Source organism: Elaeis guineensis, chromosome 3 (assembly GCF_000442705.2).
Source record: "Elaeis guineensis isolate ETL-2024a chromosome 3, EG11, whole genome shotgun sequence".
In the NCBI taxonomy this organism is placed as follows: Eukaryota; Viridiplantae; Streptophyta; class Magnoliopsida; order Arecales; family Arecaceae; genus Elaeis; species Elaeis guineensis.
The window spans coordinates 63391838-63403938 of NC_025995.2; positions in this window are offsets into that span (position 1 = coordinate 63391838).

Consider the following 12101-nt stretch of genomic DNA (forward strand, 5'->3'; position numbering starts at 1 on the left):
TAAGTGAACAAAACATGAGGCCGTGACTTTTTGACCTCATTGAACGCATCTGGGAAAATGACAACAAAAATATGATCCATAATTGTAATCTTTAAGGTAAAAATTGAATGACATTTTTTTACATCTGATGTCTTTTTAGAACCTAAACCAAGCTTTCAAACCTTACTTTTAATGGTTTCCACTATTAATGAAAGTTTTATGCAAAGTAGAAGTTACTTTGTTTCCTTTTAAATATCATTATATTCTTTTGAGATTGCTGTGCATTTTAGAGCCAACTTCACGTGATTAAATAATTAAATATTAATTGTAGATCATATTTGGTACCCCACAGAATTCTTAAAAGCAACAATATATTCATCCTTCAAAAAACTGAAAATATTTTACTGAGCAAACGTACAATTTTGGATGCATATTGTTCTATGTCTGGGCAAGCGGTGAATGCCGCAAAATCTAACATAACATTTAGACCCTCCACAATGAGAAGGATCAAACGTACAATTTGTGCTGCACTTTATATGCAAGAGAACAGTGGAAATTGGAAATATTTGGGTGTGTCCTTATCTAGAAAACAACTGGTAGCCTCAGATTTAAATCATCTTTGGGAGATCACAACCTCAAAAATAGACAGTTGGAGTGGGACTGCTCTATCCTTTGCCGGTAGAATGACCCTCGAATCTATGTTGACTTCTCAATTACTTTATTGTATGTCAACTGTCCATGTACCAATGGCTATTTTGCAAAAAATTGAGTCAAATTTTAGAGCTTTTCTTTGGGCCTATTCATTAGATCACAGAGGACTCCGTCTTGCATCTTGGAAACAGATTTGCTCTTCTAAACAGTTTGGTGGATTCTCTGTCTGAGAGGAAGGAATTACTGCTTTGTAAGTTAGCTGCACAATTACTCCTTAATCCTCAATCGCTTTGGGCCTATTTGGTTGGTGCTAAATATAAATTCAGGGGATCTTGGTATAAGAAGCCTGGCCGTGTTCAAATATATGGGCTAAGATTGCGTCCCATGGAGAAAAAGTTTGATTTCATTTACTCTGGAGCATAGGTTCTGGAGGTTTAATTAGTGTGCTGTAGGATCCTTGGCTAACTAATGCCCCTTTGATTATGGGCCTCACTTTCATCAACATGGATATTCTTTCTGATAATTGGAAAGTTAGGGATCTCAATTATAACCACAGATCGGCAATGGAATTGGGACATGGTATAACATTTCTATTCCAACTTGAAATGATGAACCAAATTGCAGCTCTTCCAATTTCTCATGGAACTTGGTCTGATCAACTTTGTCGGGAGAGGAATAGAACACAGAGGGTGAGGCTCACAGGTATGTATTATTTGATGAGGCAACCTGAGGCACAGTTGGAGAATTCATTGTTTAGGGGGTCTGGAAGTTAGAAGTGCCAATGAGGGTAAAAACATTTTGGTGGAGATTATTGTGTACAAGACTGCCTTGTAAAGAATTGCTGTGCCATCGGAACATTATCCCTATGGACCAACGATGGTGTGATTTATGTACTACAAACATAGAGGACTGTTATCATGTATATTGGTTGGTTGTTCAAGGGCTAATAAGTGCTGGTTGGCCTTTTCAAATGTGACTGGGATGCTGTTTCTACCGATTTCTTTGTTGGATCTAGAGCAGTGGACTCTCGGTTCCCAGGTAGAGAGGAGGTTGCAGCTCCTTGTGGCTTGCACAGATTGGTTAATTTGGAAGACTCGTAATGAAAGGATCTTGTAGCATCAAAATATGACTCCTTCACAGTTGATTAGGAGAGCTATGCACCTAACTCGTTACAACTGGCCTAACAATTCATTGCAGCTAAAGGACCGTCCATTGATCTAGGAAGCTATGTATTCAGCTCATCTGAAATCTAAATATCCTAAGTTGGTGTGTTGGCTTCCTCCTCCTATGGGGGTTCTTGACCTTAATTTTGATGCATCAGTGTCCTCTAATGAGGCTGCGGCTGCTTTCATTATTAGGGATCATAAATAAGGGGACTCTTTCGAGAGCTAGAGGCAAAATTTTGCCACCCTCTATGGTGCCATTTGTAGGACTAGTAGCCGCATGGTTGGCGGTTAAAGTTGCCTTATTTTAGTTGGAGGATGACTCTCTAACTGTCATTCAGTGGCTCTCTGAATTTCAGGGAGAAATTACCTCGATCTTGTCATCAGGACTTATTTGTGTGGAGACACTGCTTTCAAACTTTTCACATAACTTACATTTTTTGTGAAGGAAACAAATCTACTAATTATCTGGCTAATAAGGCGAGGGCTGCTAATTTTGATATTGGTCCAAGTCAGTCTCTACATCTAGATTTGGCTGATATTTTGCGGGCAAACTCCAAGGAGATTTGCTACAAACGAGGATGATGTTGATACAAAATAACCGTTGGTTCTTTTTCTAATCTACCTAGTTCAGTTATGGACATTCCAGATCAGCTGATGAGTGGCGGGCAAAAGATGAAAGGATGGGGGATTTGCTAAGGTGTAGTTGGCTGCATCAATAATTTATATTGTAAATCCCTCCGGTGGTCACTGAGCGCTATGCCTGGGATTTGTCCTCAGCTCTCCAATAGTTGGTTTGCTTGGTTACTGTATAGCCTGTTAAATTTCCACCTACAGATTTTCTATATACTTATAGATGCTAGATGCTTTCACTGCAATTTAAACTCAGATACTTTCAGATTATTGGCATGGAGGACAGGGTACAAGGGGTGGACAAGTAAAGGTGAACAATGGGGTATCTTCTTTAATATGAATTTGTTTCAATTTGGTTGTAGGTGACCGATGAGATATCATCTTCTCGGCATTGGAACCTTCATTTGTCATTGGCATAAGATCCAGCTCAATTTTAGTCCTTTCAGGATTATGAGTTGCGGTTCAGGGAGGATATTCAGGGTCGAGTTCCATTTTGAGCATATGGGAAACAAGTGTTTTCAGGCTGATCTTAATCTTGATAGGAAGTGGTTGTTAGATATTAGGTTTGGGTTTATTGTTCTACTGGATCTTTTTATTATATGGAGTGCAAATCTTATCATATTCATGTTTTACTCTTTGTCATGTATCCCTAAGACCTTGTATTTTTTCCTTCGACTCTTTTGCTTAATGAAGCTTTGCTCCATCCTTTACCATAAAGAAAAACAATGATGGATCTATGCGAAATACCAGGAAAGTGAGACCTTGTACTGCACTAGCAAGTCAATATATTTAACTTTTTTGACTTCACTATAAATCATAAAGGGAATGTTAAGGAAAAAAAAATGTTTTGCATAACAATAGGAAAGTGAGACCAAAAAGTCTTATTGGCAATTTGGGTTATAAATTAGAAAGTAATATTGTGGAAATCTAACATAACATAGAGTTTCGTGTGAGTCATACTAAAATGCCTTGAGCAACCTTCGTGCAAACTTTATCTTGATTATGACCAAGTTTGCACAAAGGCACATATGTAGCTTCTAGATAATTTTGCTCTTGCATCCTTAAGTAGCCTATTAGTGATTAGATGTGAATGTTTACAGATTGTGGGTTATATCTTTTGTGCAAAAGAATGATGATATTCTTTTCAAGCGTGAACAATTAGATCAAGCTTTCCACAACTTTCACTATGACGTCTACCTCATGATCTATGCTAACAGTTGTCTTTTGAAGGGAAAGGTTGGAGGGAATTAAAAGGTGTGCAAAATATGATCCAATGATTGATGTCGCAAAAGAAGATCAATTATTCTTTTATGCAAAGCATATAATCCAAACCTATATTTGCATATTTGACTTGATATTGACACTTGCCCAAAATGATCCTATGATCAGGATCCAAAACCTCCAAAACAATCCGAACCATGAATTGGGATCATCCTCAAAAGGATTGGATGATCCAATTTTGGATTGTATGTGGTGATAATATGGAAGTAGGCTTATAAGTCAAGAGGGATTTTGGCTTATATAGGAAGGGTCGTCCTTTCTACATTAAACGACCTTGGGATTGGAATCTAGAAGAATAAAACCATAAAGTCAACCGACCAGAGTAGACAATACCTCACGTGCCAAGCCATTAGCCCTTAGCTACAATATTGGTGGCCCTTGCAGGTCTCAAACCTACAGCTGTGATACACCTTCCGTCCATGCATAGACTCCTCCTTGACTTGGTGGCTATGCATGGATGGGAGAAAGTTGATTCCAAGTTCCTTCAACCCGCTCCAATAGATACCATACCCTTCTCTCTCTCTCACACACACACACTCTCTCTTCCTCATAGATTTTTGCTTGTGTGCGATGGTTATATGGTTCTATGAATTCTTTTGTGGTTGTGGGAAATCTGTTCTTGGTCCTCATGGAGTCTGTAATCATTCCCAAGTAGTTCGGATGCTTGGCTACAAGGACAACTCTCTATTGGCTGTGACGTTAGGTGAAGGCAAAGCCAGCTTGGTGTGGTGAAGAGTTCACCATCGGGGGAGGGGGGGGATGCGTGTCACTGCATGCACTCATGTGTTCCATGGGAGCTGCATCCGCCATTGGTAGAGCATCTTGTGTATGTGCCCTGCCTTTGGAATTTGTCTCTTCGAGGATCAGCAGATATGGACAGCTACACCACCTTATTATGTCTAGTTAGGACATTGTTATTTTCTTGATTACTTATATGCTATAAAATAAATGAGTGCTGGACATGTGTCATACAGATCTGATATTTAATGAACATGGGAAGCTGTCATGATTGTAGGGATTAATTTAACCATGATTTTTTTTTTTTGATAACATTTTTACCAAGACTATATATTCAGTTCTGACATATAACTACTTGGGCATTAATTGCATAGTTTTCATTCCTATGAGGTCAAGTTTGCTGTAAGCCCTTCAGCTGCAGAAAAAAATTTGCCATGAAGGCAACCGATTCTTTTCTTTATGTATATATAGGTGCTAATTTATGGTTTGCTTCATAACGTCAACTGCATTTCTAAAGCTTGCCGGTGTGGATAGTAGTAGAATATATCATCTTCATTATGAATTAGATATTTAGCATATGCATTGTTATATTAGTTTTACATGATAAAACTTCAGAGTTTACCGAGATGCAGGGCTAAAGTAACATGAAAAAACTAAATCACAGCCAAGACATGGATTTAATATGGAAACTATGTGCATTATCATACATCTGCTTATACAATGCATGGTTTCAGCTCCCTACTATAGATGTTGCAACTAATAACGGAATATAAAACATGCACTGTACTGAGAAAGAACAGCAAGAAAGAATTGCAGCAGGGTGCCTAAAGATCCCATCTATTAACAACACGATATATAGCTTGCTTGCATGGAAAAAGATATAAAATAATAACAAATATATATGCACGTGAGTACCCATATAACAAATCTGTGTCCCATGTGAGTGTACAAGATGGTTCTGAAAGCTGCATTGGATATTTTGGGATCAATTGACAACTGCTCCCCATGAAAGACTAGTCATGTTAACTACTATTCATATGTTAGTCTCAAACAAAAGTGACTGTTGTCAATGTGTTTGGGACCTAACGTGCATGCTTCATAGAATCTGCACGTAAGCCAAACAACAGCTTCAGTCGGCAGAAAATGAAATATGATTTGTGATTGTAAATCATAATTTCAGCATTCTATAACTATCATGTCCCTAACCCAAGATTGCAAGCTAGGGATCATGGCAACCACTGTATATTTATGGAGAACACTCCCTATAAGCATACAAGGTATATCAATATGATATCAAATGCATTACAGTAGAGATAATTTAAATAACTAAAAGTTAAAATTTAATTAACTAGTAAACCCAACTGATAAATAAAATTCAAAAATCTTACATCCATTGAACCTCAAATGATAGTCCTGTAAAAAATAGTAATAAATTCAATTCTAAATTATGTTGATACAACTAAATATCTGAATCTAAAAAAATAAAGAGAGAATAATGAGCTTGACAACTAAATAAGCAACGAATATCTTGACTAGTTAATTCATGTGATAATATAGAATATGATTATCAAAATATAATTTATCATTAATCAATATACAAACATAATCAAAATCATTTATGAAACACAAATTTAGTAATATTAATATCTTTCAAATATTCATATACATAATTATATATTTGACTTAAAACTAATCATATTCAATAATCTGAATCAATGCAAATTCTATTCAACTCATCAGCTTTCATTTTAACTATGACCACTCTTATATCTTGCAGTGGGATTAGAATACTACATTTAGACCCTATGGCTGGGCTGGAATACCATATTTAGACTCTATGGCTGGGCAGAATACAATACTTATACCCTATAGTGGGGCTAGAATATCAAACTATTGTTCCGTGGTTAGACCGGAATACCACACTTACCTTATGGTGGGGCCAAAATACCATACTTATATCCTATGGTTAGGTTGGAATACCATACTTACATCTTATGACCAGACTAAAAATAAAATCATAAGGTCAGTAATAGTTAGAGTGCCATGCATAAATTAATAGAGTTCAAAATATAGTCAGATTGAGAGTTCAAATCCGATTCATATCAAAATTTTTTTTATAGAATAATATATATTTCATAATCAAATCAAAATATGCATATAGAATATCATATCAATAAATAATTATAGTAATAATTTGACAAATATCTCTTCAAAATTTCATACAATTTTCATTCCAACATAATTTCATAAAATTTATAAATTGCATATAAATTAATTAATAATTTATGCAATATTCAAAATAATATAATATAAATGAAATATCTAGAGAAGTTGGATCACTACTTACCTCACACATATTTCAATCAATTCAAATAATTCTATTTTTTAAAAACCTTTTGTTAATAGATCTATGACGATATTCCACTGTTAGACACTTTTTGTTGAAACAACTACACATATACAGAATTGAGTCTAATAACTAAATAGGATATGGATAATTAAGGAAGATAAGATGGACATATAGTCACATCCAATAGTATAGGTTAGTCCAGTCATCTAACTTCATCTGATCAAGATTAGACTAGGATATTTGTGGTTCAATAATAGAGATTAAGGGTGATTAAATTAGTAGTGTCTAACAAGAGTCAAGGTGGAGATCAATATGCCACCCAACAACTAGATGTCAGTTTAGTCAAATAACTTCATTTACTCAAATCACTAAAGATGCAAGGATTCGATAGAAGCCAATAAAAATAAATTCTATGATGCTTGAAAAAAGCTCAGATGATGTAGAGCTAGCTGACCAATAAGGTGATTCAAAGTCTCTCTATCGAGTCAACTAAAATTCAAAGAAACAAGGCTTAGATCCTTCATTGAGTTCATAAATCAAGTAGAGAGAGATTGATAAAGGAGAAGAGAGAGAAATTAAGAGGCTAGAACAAGACTGATCAAATGGTACCGCATGGCATTCTAATCTGTCACGTCACATTATTGTCATCTGCTCATGGATGATCAAATCTATTAATATCCGGTCTGGCTAAGGTGGATGCCGATATACTGCCTAGTGACCATGGGTTAGGACCTTCTCACCAATGTCAATCAAAATAATTGAGAATATCACAATGCTGAATCCAACATCCTAGAGAAAAAATCCATGTAGAGCAAAAAACAATCTAGAGAGCAAAAGTTGTAGAAAGAGAAAATAGTGAGAGAGTAGGGAAGAGAGGAAAGAGAGAAGGGGAGAGGGAGAAACTCTAAGCAATCCGACAACTATTCTTGAAATACAAAATTAGTACCATTTGTCCTCAATATTTTGTTAGCATTAAAATCAATCCTTGGGTCAATAATCTCCTTCTTTTTAATGATGACAAAATCTTAAGGATATGCATAATAAAGTATCATGCATTTCTAGGAATTATGCATCATTAATTAACATGAAGTAAACAAGTAGATGTACTAAGAGCATACTTCATGAACAAATCATAAAATATTTAGATTAGCTCAAGTATATACTCAACTTATCCTCTACTAAACTTCTTCTCCTTTTTGACAACATCAAAAAGTTACATTTCAATATTCGGAGTGCATCAAGAAATTTACATCAAATCATATTTTTGCTAATCAAATTTCAGATACAAGCATAAAATATCAAATTCAGAGCTTCTAGTTATTTCAAAATTAATATATCAAAACACTTTGGGCTCAAGAGCAAATTTTCTTCAAAAATTTGGATTTATCTACTATAGATGGTTAGCTAACTTTCTTTCCCCTTTTCAGTAAGATGAATTGCAGCGGCACTAAGAACATCAAATATAAGAGCTTCAATTTGATTTATAATATGATCAAGGCAAAAATCATAGCAACAATTGACAAGCATTAAAACACATAATATATCAAGTAAATAGCAAACTTCAAGTTTTACAAAGTATATCAGAGTAAATTTTAATTTGGATATAACTTGATATATGAAAGTACCAATTATACAGCAAATAGATATAGTTATTAGCTTAATACCAATGAGTTTTTTGATCTTGACTCTTTTAATTTGGTATTCTCACAATGCAACACTATGAATATTTTTTTATGTTTCATATCAATAAAATTTTCAATTACTCTTTCTTTATCTTTGTAATTAATGCTTCACTTTGTATATGCCACTTAATTTTTTTAATTATTTCTCCCCCTTACTATTTATCTCATTCTTAATTGCTAATCGAGTCATGATATACTAAAGTAGCAAAATATGAAAATATATATTTCAAAGTATAAGAGCATATTTACTTCAAAAAGTATCAAAAATTTTATAAAAATAAAGTTGAAATCTAACATAAGGACAACATTGATAAATTTTAGCAAATATCATAGATTACAATATGTATCAAAGTATTGAGTACAAAGAGCGTATAGAGTATCATAAAGAGATTCATCAAAATCAATCTATTTAAGCAAACTATTTTCAATAAATATAGAAAGAATGGTTTCAATAATTTTTCCTTTACCAAGCATTATCATTCCTTCCATAATGCATCCTAAGCATTCAATAACCAAGTATCATCTCCTTTTCGATGCATGAGATCGATACTAGGCATATCTGCAAAATAATCATTTTTTCAATTTTGATATTCAAGCTATGTTGGATCCTTTGGGATTAGTAAATATTGTTCCTTTTAGAATCCAAATCTTTTTAGTTATAGTATAGCTTATGTTTTTGATATTACATTCATAAGATTTATGACCTAATTTATTTCACTTGAAACAAGTCATTGAAGAATTTTTAAAACAAGCCTTGATAAATATATTTTTCAAAAATTTTTATTTTCTCAAAGGATTAAATCCAAGTTCAACTTTATTGGAAACAACTCTTTGATCATTCAAAATCATTTATAATTGTTTAAAACTCAAAGTAAATTTAACAACTATAGGTTTTAGTTTATTAACTTTCTCTTTTAGTTCACTATTTTCTTTTATCAAATCATTATTTTTATTTTCAAATCTTTCTTTTTTTTTAGTAAGAAGTTGATTTTTTTGATCATTTACTGTTTGCTCATAGGTCATGAGAAAATTCAAGAGCTCCTCCAAGGATAGTTGATTTAGATCTTTTGCCTCTTGAATTGCTATAATTTTTGCTTCCCAAGTCCTAAGCAGTGATCTAAGAATCTTTCTAATCATAAGATTAACATTAGTATAAGATTTTTTTAGTAAATTTAAATCATTAATGACATTCATAAATCTTAAAAATATATCAGAAATATATTCAAAGGATTTCATTTTAAATATTTCATATTCATGTACTAGCACATTAATTTTTGATTCTTTTATTTCATTAGTACTCTCATAAATTATGTCCAATATATCCCAAATTTTCTTAGTAGAAGAACATGTACAAATGCTATTAAATTGATTTTCATCAAGAGAACAATAAAGTACATTCATTGCATTTGTTTTCAATTGAGCTAATTTCTTTTCTTTGTTATTTCAGTCATTTTCATGTTTAGGAATTTGAACTCCATTTATAATTTTAGTAGGTGTGTGTAGGCCATGTACTATAATATTCCGTAAATCATAGTATCGTGCTTGAATAAAAATTTTTATTCTAGCTTTTCAACAAATATAATTAAATCCACAAAAAAGAGATGTTCTTACAAAAGAGTGTCCTTCATTAAAAGACATTCCAAGGATTTCCATTGATCTCAAGCTCTAGACCGTTAAGTCTACAAAAGATAAAAGAGCACTTATTTTGATATCAATTGTTGCCCAAATAGACAACCTAAAAGAAGGGGTGAATGGATTTTCAAAAACTTTTACAATATAAAAATCAGGTATGTGCTCAATTAAGATAAACTAAGTAAGTATGCAGTGAAAATAATGAATCAAAATAAGAAATATGATGAAGTATATAGAAGCACAATAAAAATAAGCAAGAGCATACACAAATACAAAATTTTATAGTGGTTCGGTACCAAACTCTTCACCTACATTTACTCTTCAAGTTTTTTTACTTGAAAATTTTACAATAATCCTCTTGATTATAGTATGATTATTTTAACCGAACTCACAATCAATTCAACCAATTATTTTGGTGGGCTCACAATCAATCTAGTTGATTTTGCATAGAAAATGAAGCAACACCTTTCCAACTAGATCACCCCTAGATTTAATCAATATAATATCCAATTATGGGCTTGGACAAGCCTATCCCATAAGTTTTTATCCTAAAAAACTTGCAAAGAAACGAGATATACAATAGAAATTATAAGAAATATCTAAAAGCATAAAAAGAATAAAACTCATTAAAGCTCGGTTGAAGATGATGATGGTTACTCTTTGAAGCTTGGACTTCTTCACTTGAATAAATAAGAGGCTCTATTTTGATTGTTGAGAATGTTCTCGTAGAAGCTCACTTAATTAATTATACTTGGTTCCTCTCCTTTTGACTTGCCCAAGATATTTAATGCCCTCACTAAGAACTTAAATTTTTCTCTTTTTTTCCTCTTAGATCCACTTCCCCCATTGATTTCACATCTTAAATACACTTAAATCCTATCCACTCCCTTTCTCCCTCTCTTACAACTCTAGGTTTTAGGACAAGGCTTGTTCTTTTAAGACAAGTCTAATCCTAATAGCTCTAAGGGTTTAAGAGGTCTAGAAAAAGATAGTCAAGTCTAGTAGATGGTTTAGAAAGGTTCAGACTCAGATCTGGAGGAAGATCTGATCGATTGGTGGCTAGTTGAGTTTTAGGGGCTAGAACTCTTGAAGCAAGGTGAAGAAAGAGCACTGTCCTTGGTTCAATTTTCATGTGGATCACCGTTGGAGGGCAGACACTTAGATGCCTCATGAAAATTGGATTAGCATTACAGGTATTCTTTTGATCCAAATTTATTTTATTATATTTTGATTGATATAGTCATGAGTTTTTGGGCATTAGGGTTTTCGGTACATCGAGTGTTTTTAATGAAAATTTTAAACACCTAAGAGCCATGCCAATTGAGATGATGACCTCCACTTCTCTCTTTGGGATATCAGAGCCCTTATTGGATGAGGCCACCATCATTCTAGAAGACTTCGACTGAGGTTGAGGTGGAGAGGCTGATCTTTTCTTCTGAGGGCTTGGCATCTAGGCGCGAGCCTGACTTTTTCTTGCCCTTTCTCGCTTGCACAGCCACGATATCATCAATTGTCAACTTAATTTCTACAATGACAAAAAAAGAGAAAAAGATTAGAAGCTAGGTGTGAAGAAAGATAAAATAATAAGAAAGCATGAAGAACAATAACCTACATTAGGGAGGGATGTGGCTGATACCTATGTCTTACAATCCTTGCTCGATTCACAGGTTCTTGAAGTGGGACACGTGGATACCGATCAATTTCTAGTAGTCTCCTAAGTCCTCTTTGGGAGGATCTTTTTTAGCATTTAGCTCGAGCCGAGGCTTACCCCAAGTGGTCTTAAAGCCCTAAGGCTGATCCAAAGAGATAAAGAAATCCTATTTTTCCAACTATGAAATGAAGATGGAAGATCAACTATGATCTTACACTTTGGACAAGAGAAGAAGCACCACCACTCCTTATTGTAGGATGCTTCTTCAAAGAAAATAGAGTCCTAAAGAGCAAACATTATGGAGAAATTTTGACAATGTCACAAATCAAAATAAAGGCAAT